The sequence below is a fragment of the Ictidomys tridecemlineatus genome, unplaced genomic scaffold (assembly GCF_052094955.1).
Source record: "Ictidomys tridecemlineatus isolate mIctTri1 unplaced genomic scaffold, mIctTri1.hap1 Scaffold_187, whole genome shotgun sequence".
In the NCBI taxonomy this organism is placed as follows: Eukaryota; Metazoa; Chordata; class Mammalia; order Rodentia; family Sciuridae; genus Ictidomys; species Ictidomys tridecemlineatus.
In genome coordinates, this window is record NW_027521609.1 from 286,012 (window position 1) to 306,378 (window position 20,367).

The 20,367-nt window shown below is 40.2% G+C and overlaps 1 pseudogene; it reads left to right on the plus strand.

Moving 5' to 3' along the window:
* Positions 1–18,069, plus strand: part of LOC144372911 (chromodomain-helicase-DNA-binding protein 1-like) — a 34,961-nt pseudogene extending 16,892 nt beyond the window's left edge.
* Positions 18,070–20,367: the final 2,298 nt, after the last annotated feature.

Below are 20,367 nucleotides of genomic sequence, written 5' to 3' on the forward strand. Positions count from 1 at the left end.
GGATTATGTATTTAATATTTATTGGCCTAAAAGTTGCAGTGTTTAGAGTTTTTACTGAAGATATCATCATTTTTATTAGTTTCAAATATTGTTATCCCCTGCCTGGTAGGGCATCCTCTATCTCTGCTGTCCTCTTTGCCTTTTTTTAGGGACCCTTGATTACATGTCCTTCCCAAGAGTTTGTACTCTATATTTAAAATAATACACATGCATAGGATGTGACTTTTCCACATTACTTAATTCTGCTGGTGTAAGTTCTTGTTAATGTCAGCTCAGAGGTTGACCTTACTTGGCCTGATATCTGTTGTTACTGTTTTTCTTCCTTCATTAGTCTCTTATCCTCCGTGTTCCTATCTGTTTCTCAGTGTTTTTCCTTTTTCTCTTGGAAACGCTGGGGTTTGACCCAGGGCTTCATGCATGCTAGGCAAGCGTTCTGCTGGTGACCCACATTCCCAGCCCTGTTTCTCAAAAATTTACAAAATCCCTTTTTATATTGGACTGTCCATGGCTTACTATCCAGAAACATCTAGAAATCTTGATATCTTGACTCTGATATATTGCAAAGTTTATGAACAGACATTGTGTCAGTGTAAATCTTGCTGCTTGCTTGTAGCAGAGAGGCCTGATGCTATAAATAACTTTGGCTTCTCAAACTCTTTGAATGAATGTGTTTACTCAGATACTCCCATTAATTCCCCCATGTAGGTCATAACATAATTTGACTCCTCACATAGATTGCATTTAGTAACCCTAGTGAATACTCATGTAATACTCAAGAGTTTACAACGTGATGTCACTTACATGCTTACAAGAGTGTCTTCTTACAGATTATTATCCCCTCCTTATGGTTGAAACTGGAGAGGTATTATTTCTCACATTAAATAGAGTGTACAACTTGTACCTGAGCCTTCTGATTTCATTTGCCTTGGTTCATTGTGTTATATCATGTCCCTCTGTGTTCAAATAAATGTTGTGATGGGTCACTTGGTTTTGCTTCCCAGTGGTAGAGATTTTTAATTGTGTTTATTTACATATTCTAGTTCTCTGTGGTCTTCAGTCTCCTGTTGACTGGAACTCCTATCCAGAACAGCCTCCAAGAGCTCTACTGTCTCCTCAGTTTTGTGGAACCTGACCTGTTTTCCAAGGAACAGATGGAGGATTTTGTTGAACATTACTGGGATATTGAAAAAGAGTCCAAATCAGGTTAATTCCCATTCAGCAAATTATCCCCAAGAGATCTTGACACAGAAACTTCCCTAATGCATAAGAGTTGTAGATTGAAAAGGAAGAGAATCAATAACTGGAGAATGCCTTCCAGGGAGAAAAACCACCACAGCTATAAGGCAGATGATGGTCCCTCATGTGGTGTCCACTTGTCTGCTATCCATGGCTCTTACTTGTTTGTTACATGATTCTGCAGTGGGGCTTATTGGTTCACTTTTGGAAAAAGTAGAAAGTACCCACTGATATGTGTGCTTTTTTAAAAACCAACTTCTAATTTTTTTCATTTTTTTCTCTTTGTGGTATGGAGATTGAACCCAGGGGTGTTCTACCACAGGCATACATTCCCAGTCGTTCTGGAAAAAAATGGAGACAGGGTCTTGCTCAGTTTCATAGGCTGGCCTTCAGCTTACCATCCTCATGCCTCAAGTTCATGTTACCATGCAGCTTCAACTTGTAATTTAAAAAAATTATAGATTTTGTTAACTTTCCATGCCACTTGCCAGTGCAGAAAAGTAAGTGCATGCTATAGACCCAGACTACTGTTAAGAATTCTGCAACACTGCTGTTTTCTTTTAACCAGAAGTTTGAGATGATTGGGATGTGGAAGGGAAAAGGGAAGCCTTCATTTGTATAACCGTAGCTTTTTCTTATACTTTTGCCACTCTGCCTTGTGGAACATTCCCATAATATCTGAATACCCTAGGATGATTGTCCAAAACAGATGGCAGGGGGCCACCCAGTGATTATGTGTGTGCTGGTTAAATATGAGTTGCAGAGGGTTCTTAGAGCAAAAATTCCTAAACCACAGGGTAAAGATGATCTGCAAACCTGCTCTGATTGATTACTCCCATGGTTAGAGTTGTCAGATATGGGATATCTAATTACAAATGACAAGGGACACACTGGTACTGAAGAGCTATGAATTGTTTATCTGAATTTCACATTTAACAAGTTGCTTGTATTTTTGTTTTCTGTTTCTGGTTTTCCTACATGATGTATACTTCCAACTTAGTGTACCTTTTGAAGTCTAAGATGCCTGTAAAAGAACAAGGGATTAGAAGTTTTTAAAAATCCACTTTTAATGCTCGCCATTTTCACATTCACCTGTGTGTCCATGGATAAGTGGTCTGATTTCTCTGACTCACTTAACTTTCATAAACATGGAGACAGTATTGCTCACCCTGCATTTCTATGCTGTATGCTGATCAGTGAGATGAAATGAAGAATACCCTGGAAAACAGTGTTTTGAAAATGAGATTATTCCTAAGAAGAATCCAGTTCTTTGAGTGTTATAGTTTGGGTATTAAAAGCCAGTAACAAGTCCAGAAGGAAAAGGAAGAAACCAGGAAAGGGAGAAATGATTGGTCCTCTAATTATGGTGGTTCAGCTTATAATTTTTTGACTTTACCACTTTACAAAAGCAGCAACATTCAATAGAAACTGTACTTTGAATTTCAAATTTTTATTGGTGTACCTATTTGTACCTGTTGATGTTTTGCATAGTGATTACTTAGGTCATTAGCATATCATATAGCAAAACCTTTATCATTTCTTTATGGTGAATATATTCAAAATTATGGATTCTAACTGGGTTAAGATATAAAATGCATTATTGTTAGTTATATTAGAATGTTCAATATAATCATCAGAGAAATGGAAATCAGGAACACAAGGGAAACCCCCCCCCCCCCCCGTTAGAATGGTTAATACAGACACCACACGCTGGCAAGGCTGTGGTGGAAGGGGAACTCTGAGACACCCGGGTGGGAATGGAAATGGTATGGCCATCGTGAAAACCAGGATGGCGTTTCCTCAGAAAACTAAATAGAACTGCTGTACAATTCAGCAATCCCATACTGGGCATATAGTCGAAGAAGGGGATCGACATGTCAAGAGATGTCTGTGCTCCTGTGTTCATTGCAGCACTCTTAACAGTACCCAGAGTGTGGAGCTCACCTAGATGTCCATTAGCAGATAAAAAGGAAATGTGGTGTAGATACAGGATGGGATGCTCTTCAGCCATAAGAAGGCATGAGTTTCAGTCTTTTCCCAGGCTTGGGATAGGTTGTATCTGTCCTGTGAGGCGGGGTGGCAGCAGCAAGGCACCACTCCCCAATGACTCAGCGACCCTGAGGGTAAGTAACTGATACCACACAGTGCTCTGTGTTGTCAGTTGTTTAGTCACAGGCATTCAGCACATTACATGAAGTATTCACAGTTTTTCATAGAAGAGGCTTCAGGTTAGATTATTTTGCTGAGTGGACTAATGTAAGTGCTGAGCACTTTTGAGGTAGGGTGGGCTGAGCTGTGGTGTTTGGTATGTTAGGTCCGTTCAAGGCATTTTTTACATCTAAGATATTTTCAGTTTGTGATGGGTTTATAGGAATGTAATCCCTTTGTAAGTCCAGGAGCATCTGTAACTGAAAACTTACTGTACAGACCTAGAACGCAGAATTAGCATGAAAATGAGGAAAGTGAGTTGGTCCACGTTCTCTAGTAGTTCAGCGCCTCTGCTGTATTTTTGTACCACACTCTTTTTTTGTGTTTTTCCTTCCACAGCAAGTGAACTTCACAACCTCTTGCAGCCGTTTCTGCTGAGGAGAGTGAAAGCAGTGGTAGCTAAAGAACTTCCCAAAAAGACAGAAGTAGTGATATACCATGGCATGTCAGCATTGCAGAAAAAATACTACAAGGCTATTTTGATGAAACACCTAGGTATTCAGAGGGCACTTGGTCCATTAAGAAACTAAATGGGGATGTGATTTTTGTGCAGGGAAATATTTTATGATTACACTCACTTTGTGTAGCAAGAATATAAGGTAGAATTTTGTATTCTGAATGATATGCCAATCACCTGATGTGGAACAATAGCAGTGTTAAGTGTAGCTCAGACTTGGTTGTTGCATGATGGAATTTCTCTTTTTCCCCTTGCATGGTTTTTCTTATGCCTGCAATATAGCAAACACTTTTAAGTGTCTACTCATGATTTTTATCCTCTATTTGCTTTTTTTTTCTGCTGTCTTCAAACCACAACAGCAGTTAAAGAAGAAATTTTAGAAGTTTACAATTGTTTTAACAAAGCACTGCTAAGTTCACCTTGTAGACTTCCTTCTCAAAACAAAGTGAGGAGTAAGAAAATCCCATATGGATATGATTTTAATTCTCAGTGCAATTGATTGCCATTTGAGAGGTTAGTATAAATTTGAGGGAAATACTATGAAATGAATAAGGTTATGTTTGTGTTTTGTTTGTGTTTTGATTTGTTAGTCCTTTTTCCTCTCTATCTTCAAAATTTCAGATGCATTTGAAAATGAGATGGCAAGGAAAGTTAAACTTCAGAATATCTTATCCCAGCTTCGAAAGTGCGTGGATCACCCGTATTTGTTTGATGGTGAGCCAGTGTCCTGTTTCCCCCCATTATTTTTCATTAGTAGTTCTGTAACCAAAATCATAGCCGGACTCTTCAACAGAACTGCTGCATTTATGTGTCTACTCTGCTTCTTCTCATTTTCTCTATATTAATGATATCTCGTGTTAATCATACTGAAGATTTCTTCACATGTCCCATAATATTCCTTAAGCTGCTTTCCTTTTTCTCTCTTAATGCAGGATCCATTGCATTTGTCTTGACTCTACTTTTCTGCAATCTAGAAATGTTTCTAAGCTTTTTTGGAGGGCAGGGAGCTTTTCTTTCTTTCATGATAGTGACAGTTGTGGAGAGGAAAACTGGCAGCTTTACAGAATGGGTCATAATGAGGATTTATCTGACCCTTCTTCAGGATTAGATTTCCTTTCGTCTTGAGCCCTCTCGGTCACTACGCCCAGTTCCCTGTGTTCTCTGTGATGCCCAGGCATTGTCAGTTCACGTTTTGTTAACCTCTCAGATCCCTTGACACAGCAGATGGCTTCCTCCATGGGACGCTCTTCACTCAGCTTCTGGGGTAGCAGTTTTTCCTGCCTTTCTTCCTCCCTGCATGCTCCTGCTCTGTGCCCTTTTCTCTCTCCTTTCATCCTAGTGACTTCTGTACATGTCCCTCTAAGCACTGCTCTTGTTGCCACAAATTTATGTGTAGTGTTTTATTTTCATTCCCATTGGGGTTTTTGGATGCACTCTGATGGCTGGCCCTGGAATTCCCTAGTGTAGAAAGATTGCAAAAGGTCTGCTGTACTTGTTTTAAGGAGTCTGCCAAGTACCATTAGGAGCTGTTTAAAAGTTTAACAGAACTTTAATCAAGTGCACATTAGAACTTTTTTTTAAGGGAGAAGGGGCATTAGGAACATAGATTTTGAAGGACATCTTCCAGAATATTCTGACTGCCGCCTGTACCTTGAGAATCACTTTTATACACACCTAAGCCTATTTCTTGATTTCTTATCTAGAGTGAGAGCCTTAGAATTTCCTTTGTGGATCTTCTTGATCTCTGGCATCTTCCTTTCCCTCAGTTTCCTAAAGAGTGAGTTTGCTTCTTAGATAAATATTTATTAGACTTTTTGGATGTGCCAGGCTCTGCAGTTGATATTAAGCAAATAATTAGAAAATGCCTCGAATAGGTGAGACTGAAGGGCCTACTGCATTAGAAAGAGCTTGGGCTCTCTCTGTTGCCTACCTATTTGGTTTTCTACTCAAGAATTTTGCCCTGACTCAGGGCACACAATTAGGATTGGGCTCTCTGCTTTCCAGGTGTGGAGCCAGAGCCTTTTGAAGTTGGAGACCACCTGATTGAGGCTAGTGGGAAACTTCACCTGCTGGATAAGCTGCTGGCATTCCTGCATTCCAGGTAGGAATAGGTTGACATGTACTGCTCTCGGGGAGTGACTGGTTCAAACCTGAGTAATGAAGAACTTACTGATTCTTGAGACTGATTCAAGTTCCCTTTTTTAGAAGCCTGGTATTCAGGGCCTACTTTCTCTGCAACTGTACACCCACCCCATTCCATCTCATCCAACCCCACTCCTCCACCTTTATCCTTTGTTTCCTGAATTCCTACAGCATTTAGGATCCCAGTCCAGGACTTGGCAAGCCCTACCTTACTCTGCTACCTTGTTGATCAGTGTATGTTCACCTCATCAGTCCAGCTATGTTGGTTGCATCCACAAGGATGAGTCAACATTGAGCATTTCTTTTAAAATTGCCTGCTGCTTCCTTGAATTGAACTGACACATAATAAAGGTTGAGTAAACATTGGTTCTTGTTAATCTTTGGGATTTGATTTAAACTCAAGGCATAGTTGGGGAATACTCTTTCCCAGAAATGCAAGTTGGGTATCAGAAGATGACATTTGGTTAGTGTTCAGCAGCCTGGTATCCAGCATGTACATCTTCATCACCACAGGAAAGGGGGAGTCTAGGAAAAGACAAGAGACTCAAGAATTTCAGAATTGTGCCTTTAGGATGATTGCCCCAGGTGTGGCCTGAACTAACTTAAAACTTCAGATTTGTCAGAATTGCCCAGTCTTTTGCAAATTAAATAATTGCATGTCTTGGGGCTGGAGTTGTGGCTCAGTGGTCGAGTGCTTGCCTAGATAGCACATGTGAGGCCCTGGGTCCAATCCTCAGCACCACACAAAAATAAATAAATAGCTCAGTGACTAAGCACTCACCTCACATGCGTGAGGCAGGAGATTCGATCTTCAGCACCACGTACAAAAATATAAATAAATAAAACAAAGTTATTGTGTCCATCTACAACTAAAGAAATTGAAAGAATAAAATAGATAAAGGTATTGTGTTCAACTATGGCTAAAACGTAAATATGAAAAATTGTTAATAATCATAATTACACGTCTTACTGTATTTTATGGCCTTTGACCTATCTACCATAAGTGTGTGTGTTAGAGATGGAGAAGAACCTATAGATACCTTCCATCCAAGTTTTTCATGACCTCGAAAGGTCACGCCCAATGACATATAGGTAGTAAGTGGCAGAGAGAGATAAGAATCCAGGTACTTACCTTTAAACTCAGTGCTTTTTCCAACAATTTGGGGCTAGAGTCTGGCCGATGTTCTCCCTAACTCTTGGTCTTACTCTCCTGGCAACATTAAGGTAAGTTAGTTTTCTTAAAAAAAATTTTTTTTTTTACAGCATTGTCCTTGTTTGTTCAGGCAAATTTAAAACAATGTCTGATGATAAGGGCTGTCACCCTGATTTTGTTTCTTCTACATTATTTTGAATTATCCTTTCCTTTCTTCACTCTCTATATGTAAGTTTCTTGTGTACCATGGGGGATTGCTTCTCTAACATGATGCTTTTTGACTTTTCTAGATGGTAATGACTTGTACCGCCAAGTGGGAATAGCAGTAGATAGCCTTCCATAGCTCTTCAGGATCTTGGGGAGCGGGTGCACACACATTTGTACCTTGCCTTTACTCTTCACATGTATATTTATTTTACTATTGAAATGAAACTTCTGTCTTCATTGAGTGAAGTGATATTCCGGAAAGAGGATCCTTGGTTATGCCAGGGCTTCCACACTCCCTGGTGAATTGACAGGTGCCCTGGGACTGCTCTGAGGGATGCAGCTACATGTGGAGGCACTTTGTCTTCTTGTATAAAGTATTCAGAGTTTCTGAGAAAGTTACAGGACATTTATATTTCTACTTTAGCATTTCCCTTATGTGTAAAGTTGTCCTCTTTGGTCATGTTGCCTGAGGGTCACTCCCCGTAAACACTACTAGAGTTGGCAGTTTCTCCTTTTCTTCTTGCCAGGGGCCATCACGTCTTACTCTTCTCTCAGATGACCCAGATGTTGGATATTCTCCAGGACTATATGGACTGCAAAGGTGACTCCCCTTGGCCACTACATCATCTGAGAGTCATAAGGGGTGTGGGAAGGTTACCGAGGAAAAGGTTAAAGACAAAGAAGGTGAAAAGGCTGAGGAGAGTGGACAGTGGTGTGTGAAGCAAGATCGACAGCAGGGTAGAGACGCATGGGCAGAAGTAACACCCACTTTCTCACCAGGTGATGCAGGTGATGGGTATGGAGCAGACGTTGTGAAAATGTTGAGTGGCTTCAAAAATGTGTGAGTCGAGTCTCAGCGACAAACCCTTGCAGCATCCCTCAACAGCTCAGCAGTTGTGTACTTATGCAGGATTAGTAAGAAAGGGAAGATAGATAGCATGGAGATCCCACAAATGAAGCAGAGGGAGGGTGAGAGCAGTTATTTCTGTGACAATAGGGAATGTAGGCAGTTACTTGAGAACTCTGCTTAATATATAATAAAATTGATGTGGGATAATAGGACAAAGCTTGAAAAGGGGTTGATTTTTGAGCCTGTGGGAGAGTATCAGCCGCAGAAATAACTGTTTTAAAGTTTTGTTGGGAGTGGTCTCTCAGATCCACTTGATGCCCCCCAAGTACTGCAGTAACTGGACACTTCAGCTACTGGCACATTGAGGATTCTCGAATGCCAAAACATGAATTGAGATTATAATTCCCCTTCCTGACCTGATGCGTGGTGACAAGTGGAGAGCCCTAGAGCTTCGCTGAAAAGCAGGTGCTGGGTCATCAGGCAGGCTCCCAAGTGCTTGTCTTGCTGCTTGCCTAAGTCAGGATTGTGTCTTAGCAGTCACCAACTGCCAGCGTGTGGATATTTAGGGTGGACTGGGAAGAGTCAAAACCAAATATTACCTCTGCAAATGCCAAAGACTTTGGCTGCCTGTGGTTTTAAAACCCAGGATAGTGTGTTATGGTGATTTTTTTGGTGAAGTGATTAATTTTTTTTGGTTGTTCACAACATTACAAAGCTCTTGACTGAAGTGATGAATTTTTCCCCTAAATTTAGATCTTTCAGACTGGGGTTGTGGCTCAGTGGTAGAGCCCTTTCCTGGCATGTGAGAGACACTGGTTTGAATTCTCAGTACCACATAAAATAAGAAACAAGATCAAGTTATAAAACAATTGAGATCTTTCCCTTGGGCTTTATTGAAAGTAGGGCAGGCTTGGGTGTGGAAAGGACAAATAGGCATTGGCTTAGGAATGAATCGATGCAAAGAGTAAGGAACTGTGTGTGGTTGTTGTCTTCTCTACGTAAAGGCTACAGCTATGAGCGTGTGGACAGTTCTGTTAGAGGTGAAGAGAGACACCTGGCCATCAAGAACTTTGGACAGCAGCCCGTCTTTGTTTTTCTCCTGAGCACCAGGGCAGGTAAGCCTATGGGTATTGAGGAAGCAGACAGTCATCCCACCACTGGTACGTTTTCCCCTAATTCTCTGAAAGGAGAGGTTCTTACCGAGGAGTATTGAAAAAGGAGAGAATCGAAGCACTTACGTAGCCTAGTACTGGACTTCTCGTGTGGAGCTCTTTTCTGTTCAACCTGTGAAGCTGTGATCGTGAGAAGGGAGGCTGAAACCTGGGCCTGTTGGAAAGTAATTCTAATCCACTTAGACCACTGACCTGTTTTGTTTTGTTTTTAATTTCGGGGAAAGTTTTATTCACATTCATTCATTCTCCTTCCTAGCCATGAATTTTTAAAATAAGATAATCTCTTTTCTAGTTTCCCTTCCTTCAAGAGTACCTCTGAAAGAGTGTTATAAAGTTTAATAAAGATTTGTTGTTTAAAATGTGACTAGAGTGAAACTGACAGCTATTTATAATTATTATGGTATTGTCCATATGACTTAATCATAAATAAATGACACTTGTGGTTTTGCCAGTTGCTTTCACATAGTATTAAATAATTTGAAATCGGTTTGGGGAAATGGAATTTTTCTTACATTCTGAATCAAAAACCCCTATATTAATTTTGAATTCATAGTCTGAGTTTCATGATCTTATTTTTTTGATGGTAATCCTGATGGAATAGATATAGGAACACAAACAGGAATTGTGTCCTTGATGATAAAGAGATTAATGTCCTTATGGAACAAAAGGTCATCCTTATGTAGAAAGCACTTAGTAAGTGCTTTGTACTATATGGGTCTATAAAAGAAGTGTTAGATATGACCGTTGAGTATCAGGAGATCATTTCTCCAGTGTGTGTCTTACCTCTGTCTTAAAGCCAATAATAAGATACAATCAGATTCCTTTGGTCCAGTCTCTTCCCAGGTCATATACCACACCCTGTCATTCAGTCCCATTGTCTCATGATTAGTCTTTGGGGAAGCTCAAAGGATCTGGTCAAAGGCATGGTCAGTGTTGGGAGAGGAATTCCATTTATGTGTTTAAGATTTTTTTTTTTAGAGGGAGAGAGAGAATTTTTTTAATATTTATTTTTTAGTTGTCAGCAGACACAACATCGTTGTTTGTATGTGGTGCTGAGGATCGAACTCGGGCCACACGCGTGCCAGGCGAGCATGCTACCGCTTGAGCCACATCCCCAGCCCCGCGTTTTAAGATTTTATTTTTTATATTTAGAGAGCAAATAATGTTTGAAACATCTAAAATTAGTTAATCTCCTTGGAGGCCTCAGAGTAGATTATCTAGGAGCTGAAGCAGTCCTTGACATTAGCCTTTTCCACGCACTAACTGTCATACGTGCCATCATGTTGTAGCTATACCTGTGCCACATTTTCATTTAATGTTTCCTTACAGCTTTCCACGAGGTTGTTACCACATATTGCCGGCAGATGGCAGCGATAGCTTAGGAATATGTCCCAAACAATTAAATGCAGCTTAAAATATCATCTTTGGTGAAGAAGGGCTGCACTAGCCACTATTAACTCAAGAGAAAGATAATCTTTTTTCACTTTTTTAATGATGACAAAGCAACTTTATTATTATTTTTTTTTAGAGAGAGAGAGAGAGAATTATTTATTTCTTTAGTTTTCGGCGAGCACAACATCTTTGTTTGTATGTGGTGCTGAGGATCGAACCCGGGCTGCACACATGCCAGGCGAGCATGCTACCGCTTGAGCTACATCCCCAGCCCAAGAAAGATAATTCTTATGGAACACAAACACATTTTCAAATGAGATGACTGCCTCGATAATTAGCATACAGTGGATAAAAAGGTTCTGGAGCCTGGCACAGTAGTGCATGCCTACAGTCCCAGCTACTCAGGAGGCTGAGGCAGGAGGATGGCTTGAGCCCAGGAGTTCAAGGCCAGCCTGGGCAACATTGTGAGACCCTGTCTCTGTCCCAGGAGTAATGACCTCAGATTCTGGAATATGGGATGGAATCCTGACTGTTTTATCTTCTAGTGGTGCAACTTCAAATAAATCCCTTAATCTAGCTGTTTCCATTTCAGCATCTGCAAAATGAGAATAGTGCTAGCAAGGACACAGGGTTGTTGTGAGGGTTAAAAGAGTCAACACATGTAAAGTGCCATGAGCAGTGGTTGGCAGTAGTAAAATAGAAGTGTAGCTCTTATTATTGGATATAACTTAGCCTTTCTCCGTATTCAGTCATTAGTATTTCTTTATTCCAACTTTGATTTTATAGGAAGACTTCAATGAGAATGTTCCTGCCTGGCTTGTCTTACATCCAGCCGGGAGTTGGTAGTCCTGTGGAAAGGAACCCTTCATTCAGTTCTTGGAACAAGCCCTTTTAGGCCTGTTTTAGCAATGCGTTCCAATGACCCTGGCTAGAGTGTGTTCTGTACAGTTTCCCATTTATCAAAGAGAAGCCTGTGGTTTGCTTCTTAGTACTCTAAATTCCTGAACCCAAAGTGCTCTTTTGGCCTTTTCCTGCACCATTGGAGAAAGACCAGAGAGTTGTTGCATTGAGTGTTCTTGTCTTGAACTGATTTTATGCCATCTTCTTTGATAGGTGTGGAAACCAGTACAGGAAGACACTCTCAGGTTTTCTCCACTCAGAGGCAGGTATCATCTGCTCTAATCATAGCTAGCGTCAGGTCTTCCTACCTTGTTGAAGCTGGAAGTGTGGTCATGTGTGTTTCTTACTGCCCACTGCAGACCTCTCGTGGTTTTAAGATACATTTTTAATTGTAGATGGGCACTGTTTTAGTCAGCTTTTTCACCTCTGTGACCAGAACCAACTGTGGAGGAGGAATGTTTCTTGGAGGGCTCATGGTTTCAGAGGTCTTAGTCCATAGAAGGCCGACTCCATTCCTTGGAGCTCCAGGGGAGGCAGCATCCTGGCAGGAGTGTGTGACTGAGGGTAGCAGCTCACATCATGATCAGAAAGCAAAGAGAGAGAGACTCCACTGTCCAGATACAAAACATATACCCCTTAGCCATGTGCCTGCTGAACCCCTTCCTCTAGCCACACCCACCTGCCCCAGTTACCACTCAGTTAATCCCATTAGAGATCCATTAACTGATTAGGTTAAAGCCATATCCCAGTCATTTCTCCTCCAAACCTTCTTGCATGGTCTCACATGTGAGCTTTTGGAGGACACCACATCTAAACCATAACAGACAATACCTTTATTTTATTTATTTTTATGTGGTGATGAGGAAGGAACCCAATGCCTCACGTGTTCTATCACTTGTGTTCTATCACTGAGCTACAACTGCAGCCCCCAGACCTCTTATTTTTGGAGCTGTTTTCTGAAAGAACTTGTGTCCTTATTCACAGACTCTTTGAAGCAAAATCCCATCAAGGTTTTCAAACAAATATTACATGTCTTCACACAATTAACTTAAGCATCCTTTTCTTCTGCTTACCTCTCATTCTGTTATATTTGATAATTAAATTTTCCCAGTTCATGCAATGGAAGGTGAGGTAGCACTTTTGACCACTGTAGGGTGGTCAAACCTGAAGTCTGGGGCAGAAATGTCCTTTTGAAGCATGAAACCAATCAGTTGGACTGATTTCAGATTTTCAGTAGGACCCAGTCCTGCCTTGTGTGTTTTCTAGTTCCTTATTTGTGTGTTGCTGATCATTCTCCTTTTTTGTATGGTTTTCAGGTGGAGTTGGCATGAACTTAACAGCAGCAGATACTGTTATTTTTTTGACAGTGATTTTAATCCTCAAAATGACTTGCAGGTAGCTGCCAGAGCTCACCGAATTGGCCAGAACAAGTGAGTGAGTTAGACATTGGCACCTTTCTGCTCTGTTGGCTTGCAGCTGTGGATTGGGGAGGAAGGTGGACCGTGTAGTCCTGACAACAGTGCCACATTGGAATTAGAGACCCCTGGGTTTGAACCCCGTTGTGCTGCTGGCTTGTAGAGTCATGTTGGGAGATCAGTGGTCACATGATCAGTTCAGACTCACTTTGTTGAAAAGAACAGTTAAATTCCAAAATGATTAGAAGAAACTTAGAATTTATTTAGTTCATGTTTCTCATGTTAGATCCTAATTCAGTTTAAAAATGAAATTAAAGCCAGTGGGTGCACATGCCTGTAATCATTATCAGCATGGGAGACTCAAGCAGGAAGATCAAGTTTAAAGCCAACCTTGCAACTTTCCTAAACCCTGTCTCAAAATTTTTTTTAAGGCTAGGATTATAACTTCATGGTAAAGCTTCCTGGGTTCCCAGTACCACAAAGAGGAAACAAAGTTGTGTTCAGCTGCCCTTTGACTTGAGGTAACTGCCTGCCAGGGGTTATCCTGGCTACAGATGAAGGCCCAATAGTGGTCACTTTGTCTTCCTTCCTCTTCCTCTTTTGGGGAAAAGTTCAGGAAGAAGTTGAGGCCAGATTTATCTAACAAATGCTCAAGTTCCAATGAGCAGTGTCCTTTTCATTGAACACTCATTGTTCCACAAATGAGTGTGGCATTTGGTTCTGCTTCCTTTTGGGTGTATTTTCCTGGCATGCTTTTTTCCCCAGCTTTGCAGACTCCTAACACTGCTCTCATTTGACTCCCGTACAGGGCTGTGAAAGTGATCCGGCTGATTGGCCGAGACACTGTGGAAGAAATAGTTTATAGGAAAGCAGCCACCAAACTGCAGCTCACCAACACGATCATAGAAAGAGGCCAGTTTACTCTGGGAGCCCAGAAACCTTTGGCTGATCCTGACCTCCAGGTAAAATGCGTTCTTATTAGAGTCTCATGATTTATGACCCGTACTATCTGTGGATGAGAATGCAAATAAAAAGGACCAGCATTAACCACCCATTGTTACAAATTACACATTTTTTCATTGGCCTAATTCTTACCCTCTCAGTATCTAACTACATGCAAGGTGCCATACAAGCTAAAAATGAGGGTGGCATTTAAAGGTGGAGAAAATAGAATAAAGAGAATGAGCTTTGAACCATCTAACTTGGATTGAAATTCACATCTTATCCCTTATTGGATGTATGACTTTGAGCATGTAACTGAACATCATGGATCTAATCTCTTAATGGCTTCTAAAGATGAGTGTGCCATGAGTTACCTCAGAGAGAATTTGTTTAAGTTCTTTTTTTTTTTAAGTTCCTTTTTTTTAATCAGTGATGATTAGTTCCATACCTCCTCCTTAATCCCTGACCCTTTGAGTAGTGACTTACAGTACTCATTCCATACTCAGAGATGAGTGAACAAGATTAGGAATTCAAAATTATGCCATAGGATATAGGGATGAAAGCACTAGAGTTAGTGCTAGAGTTAGGAAAAATTAGATGGGAGTCAAATGCTGGCTTAGAATATCCTAGAGAGCTCTCTTTTGGTAGGAGGTTTAGAGTTATTCCTTAGCAGCAGCCTTTGAGATAAAATTGAACCTATATTATAATATACCCCAGGTCCTTTTGAGGGATTAGGTGCAGAGAGATCAACCCCTAGTATCTAGCATGATTCAGGCATGAAGAGAGTAATAAATGTCTGACAAAAGGTTGTAGCTGTGGGAAGGTCTGCTGTAGGAAATTGCAGAGAAATGACAGGAGTTGGCTCTTGTTTTGAGGCAGGCAGTGAGAGAGAGCAAGTTCAAAGATGGCTTTAAGCCTTTAAGCCTGAAAGATGAGAGTAGAAAGTAGGAAGATAGGGATAGAAATTAGAAAGATGAAGATAATGTAAGCTTTAGACAACAGAGTTTGTAATAAAAATCAATATACATTATTGTTAGAGGGAGACTCAGAAAAGAAAGGAATTAGAAAAGTTTACAAGAAAAACCAGGCTTTAAAAGAATCAGCTTATCAAACAAAAAATTCAAGAGGTATATGAAAGGGAAAAAATTACACAGTATTACAAGCAGAATTATCAAATTTACAACTAGCCCAAGCATGAGTTTAAAAATGGCAGTTTTCTCACATCTGTATCTTTACACATCAGCATTGCAGAAAGGGAAGGTGCTGTTTTTGTTAGGGAGTCACTAACCTGCAGGATAGGGTCACAGATTTGGGGGTACTAGAACCTGAAAGAAGAACCCTAGGTTTTGTTTGTTGGCTTGATTTTTGTTTATCTTAGAGAGTAACTGTGGAGTCTTTGGCCTTGTCTGTTTTGAGTCTTCTGCATGCTCATCTGTCATGGTGGCTGGGCAGGCTGTGCATTTTATTTTCACACTATTGAAGAGGCAATTTCAAATGGAAGGTGAAAGCTTGAGAGAGAGGTATGTGTGTACTGTAGGTGTCTAAATACACTTCTCCACAGGACCTTGGGAGAGGAGCTCATCATGGGCTGTTGTGAAGGCTCGGGCATCAGGAGTTAGAGGAGATGAATTCTCAGATGCTCGACGCTTCCCCAGTGGAGGGAGCTCCAGGCATTCAATCAGGGGTGTCCCTGTGACATTGGCTGCTAGCACATCATTGTGAGATGCACAGGCACAAACTCTGCCATGGGACCAGATCCTTGGGCCAGTACAAACTATTGGCTGGTGGAGAGGACCTCGGTGGGACTTCCTGCCCAAGCCATGGCAAGAAATCACACTCTGGTTCTGTCTTGATTCTTTCCCTCCCCACTAGACTGTCAGTTATTTATGGTTGCCAGGAACAAGGGTGATAACTCACTGCCTTGTCTCAAAATACAGCAGGACATTTTTTAAGTTATTAAAAGTATCTAATAGTAAAAGATGTGGTTCTGGTTTGATAAATCTAAGCAGTATAGAGCAGTGAAGTCCTGAAAAAGGAAAGCAGGTTCCTTGTCTTAGAAGGAGAACACAACAGAAACAGAGAACAGATAAAGATGCGGTGAACACTTATTGAATGCTTACTGTGTGCTAAGTATTGTGTGACGTGCACTTTTTCCAGTTGTTTCAGAAGAAGAATAACAAAAAAAATGAGATAAACGTTGTCTTTACCTCCATCTTAAGAAATTTTCCAAACATCAGATTCATGACTCTAATCTGAGCACTCTTTAACTTCCAACTACATGCTCTTAGTTACTATAATAAAGTGGTTTTCATTTAAAAAATGGGTAGTTCCTTAAAGACACGTTGTGAGTGAGCAGTAGCGAGGGAAGCCAGGAGACATAGTCCAAGGAGTGGAAGAGGGAAGGGTCCCAGTATGGACTGAGCCTCATGATAAATACTCGGCTTTCTTCTGTTTTGGGTACTAAATGCCAAAGCCATTTGGCTTGGTTATATATTTATATACACATACACACACCAAGGGTAAATATAAATATAACAGGTATGGTTTTGCTTAGTTTTAGTCATAGTTTTCATCTCGGGTATTTTCAAGCTAAAGTTTCCAAGTTACAGAATAGGCAATCTAGAGATAACTAACCAAATCTAAAAGGACAAAATGAAAATGAAGTCCCATGATGTGGATCCCAATTGGTTCAGAATTCCTAAGAGATAGTACTTAGGGAGGTGGAGAGTTGCAAGTAGCAAATGAAAGCCAGGTAACACTATCTAAGATTCTGGTTCCTGTAGCCGTAGGAAGTAGGCTGAGTATATCCCCTAGGGGGAGCAAGAGGGCAGGATGGGGAGCGGGACTATCCAGGGAGATTGAAATTGAGAAAGGGCTTTTGGGTCTGGTGATCAGGGTGGTTATGGTTTTGCCAAAGTGGGTCCCATAAAGCACTGTAGTAGCAAAGCGGCTTGGCAAGGACAGGTGGCAGCTCATGGTGAGATGAGGTATTCAGTGGCACCTTCTCTTTATAAGAGTTTGGCAGTGGGAGAGGTAAGAAGGTAGCCAACAGGGTTTCTGACTTCTCTCGGGACTGCTGGAAGTGCCTGTAAAAAATGCTGGTGAGAAGTGCTATAGAAGATGCTGGAATCATTTTATCTGCCCCCAATCCTCAAAAAAATTGGAGGCCACAAAATTTTTTTGGTATTGTAAATAATTGTCAAAGTCAACATCTATGATCATCATTTATCACTTCTCTGCTTATTCCTCATCCAACTCCAAAACTGCCTGGCAGGTGTCATTTGTGATGGAAGAGAAGAAAGCCCATCAGGGAAAGAATTACCTGGTGTCATTTAGACACTTAGCAAGTCACACATCCTCATCTGTGTTTTCATGAGAACTCACTGGATCTCTCGTTTTCTTCATTCAAGTTGAGTGACATACTGAAATTTGGCTTGGATAAACTGGTGTCCTCTGAGGGGAGCACCCTGGAGGAGGTAGACCTGGAGTCCATCCTGGGAGAGATAGAGAATAGCCAGTGGGCCTCTGATGCCCTGCCTGCAGCTGGAGGAGGGATCAGAGAGCAGTAGGAAGGAAGTGAGTTGGGGTTAGGTGAGCCAGTGACTGTGTCACCTCAAGGTAGGGTGTGAGTGAGATGCTTCCCCACGGGAAGTCCTGTGTCCTGCTCTGGGACCTCTCTTTCCTACCCAGCCCTGTAGTCATCTGATGACATTCTTAAGGCTTCCTGGTCCAAGATCTGCCAGAGTAATCCTTGTTCCCTTGAAGCTGGACTTTGAATCCAAGTGATGATATTAATGTTTATGGTCCTGTCAGTCTCAAGGATTTAATTTGAACCTTTTCTCCCTTGACACAGACATCTTCTCTGGAGTTTATTTGGTAAACCTGCTATCTTTATGATGGTGCTTTGCACAGTTATTTCTCTTCTCAATAGTAGAATGTTTTTTAAATTGCAACTGATATTTATGGACATTTATTGTGTTCATCAACAGTACTGACTATGTCATGTGCTTTAGGTCGTTTAAGACCCATGAGGTGGGGGGTTGGGGTGGTGTGTGTATATATATATATATATATATATATATATATATATATATATAAAATATATATTATATTATATAAAATATATATAATATATATTATATATGTATTATATATATTAATATATTTTATATATTTTATTTATATTTTATATAAATAATATTTTATATATATTTTATTTAATATTATATAATATTATATGTTTTATATAATATTATATATTTTCTGTTCTGAACTATTTGAATTTCAGACTTGAAAGAGTTATTTTTTTGTTTTTTCTTTTTCTCATGATTATTTTTAAAATGACTGCTCTCCTTTATCAGCAACAGTGAGTCAATATGGGCTGGTGTGAGAGGGTTTTACTGACCTTTTTAAAAATTTTTTATTCATATATGACAGCAGAATGCATTATAATTCTTATTATACATATAGAGCACAATTTTTCATATCTCTGATTATATACACAGTATATTCACACCCAGTTCCTGTATTCATACCTGTACTTTGGATAATAATTATCACATTCCACCATCATTAATAACCTCATGCCTCCTCCCTTCCCCTCCAACCCCTCTGCCCTATCTAGAGCTTGTTGTTCCTCCCATCTCCCACTTTCTATCCCACTATGAATCAGCCTCCTTATATCACAGAAAACATTCAGCATTTGGTTTTTTGGGATTGGCTAACGTAGCATTATCTTTTCTAACTTCATCCATTTACCTGCAAATGCCATGATTTTATTTTCTTTTATTGCTGAGTAATATTCCATTGTATGTGTGTATGTGTGTGTGTGTACACACACACACACACACACACACACACACACACAAAACCACAGTTTTTAATCCATTCATCTATAGAAGGGCATCTAGGTTGGTCCCACAGTTTAGCTATTGTGAATGGTGTTGCTGTAAACATTGATGCAGCTGTGTCCTGTAGTATGCTGTTTTTAAGTCCTTTGGGTATAGATTGAGGAGAGGGACAGCTGGGTCAGATGGTGGTTCCATTCACAATTTTCCAAGTAATCTCCATACTGCTTTCCATATTGGCTGCACCAATTTGCAGTCCTATCAGCAGTGTATGAGTGTGCCTTTTTCTCCCACATCCTTGCCAACACTTATTGTGGTTTTTATCCATAATAGCTGCCATTCTGACGAGTGAGTTGAAATCTTAGAGTGGTTTTGATTTGCATTTCTCTAATTGCTAGTAATGATGAACATTTTTTCATGTATTTGTTGACTGATTGTATATTCTGAGAAGTGTCTGTTCAGGTCCTTGGCCCATTTATTGATTGGGTTATTTGGGTTTTTTTTTTTTTTTTTTTTGGTGTTTAGCTTTTGAGGTTCTTTATGTACCCTAGAGATTAGTGCTATATCTGATGTGTGAGGGGTAAAGATTTGCTCCCAAGATGTAGGCTTTCTATTCACCTCACAGATTTGTTTATTTTGCTGAGAAGAAAGAAACTTTTTACTTTGAGTCCATCCCATTTATTGATTCTTGATTTTAAAATTCTGACACCAAAAGAGTCTTATTAAGGAAGTTGGAGCCTAATCCCACATGATGGAGATTAGGGTCTACTTTTTCTTCTATTAAACACAGAGTCTCTGGTTTTATTTCTAGGTCCTTGATCCATTTTGAGTTGAGTTTTGTGCATGGTGAGAGATAGGGATTTAATTTCATTTTGTTGCATATGGATTTCCAGTTCTCCCAGCACCATTTGTTGAAGATGCTACCTTTTCTCTAGTGCATGTTTTTGGTACATTTGTCTAATATAAGATAATTGTAGTTTTGTGGGTTAGTCTCTGTATCCTCTGTTGGGTACCATTGGTCTACCAGTCTGTTTTGGTGCCAATACCATGCTGTTTTTGTTACTGTTGCTCTGTAGTATAATTTAAGGTCTGGTATAGTGATGCCACCTGCTTCACTCTTCCTGCTAAGGATTGCTTTAGCTATTCTGGGTCTCTTATTTTTCCAGATGAATTTCATGATTGTTTTTCTATTTCTATGAGGAATGTCATTGGGATTTTGATTGGAATTGCATTAAATCTGTATAGCGCTTTTGGAAGTATGGTCATTTTGATAATATTAATTCTGCCTATCCAAGAGCAAAGTAGATCTTTATCTTCTAAGGTCTTTTTTGATTTCTTTCTTTAAGGTTCTGTAATTTTCATTATATAGATCTTTCACCCTTACTGAGCTTCTTAATTCAAGAGTTCCTTCTAGCCTGGCACAGTGGTGCTTAGGATCTCGAACCC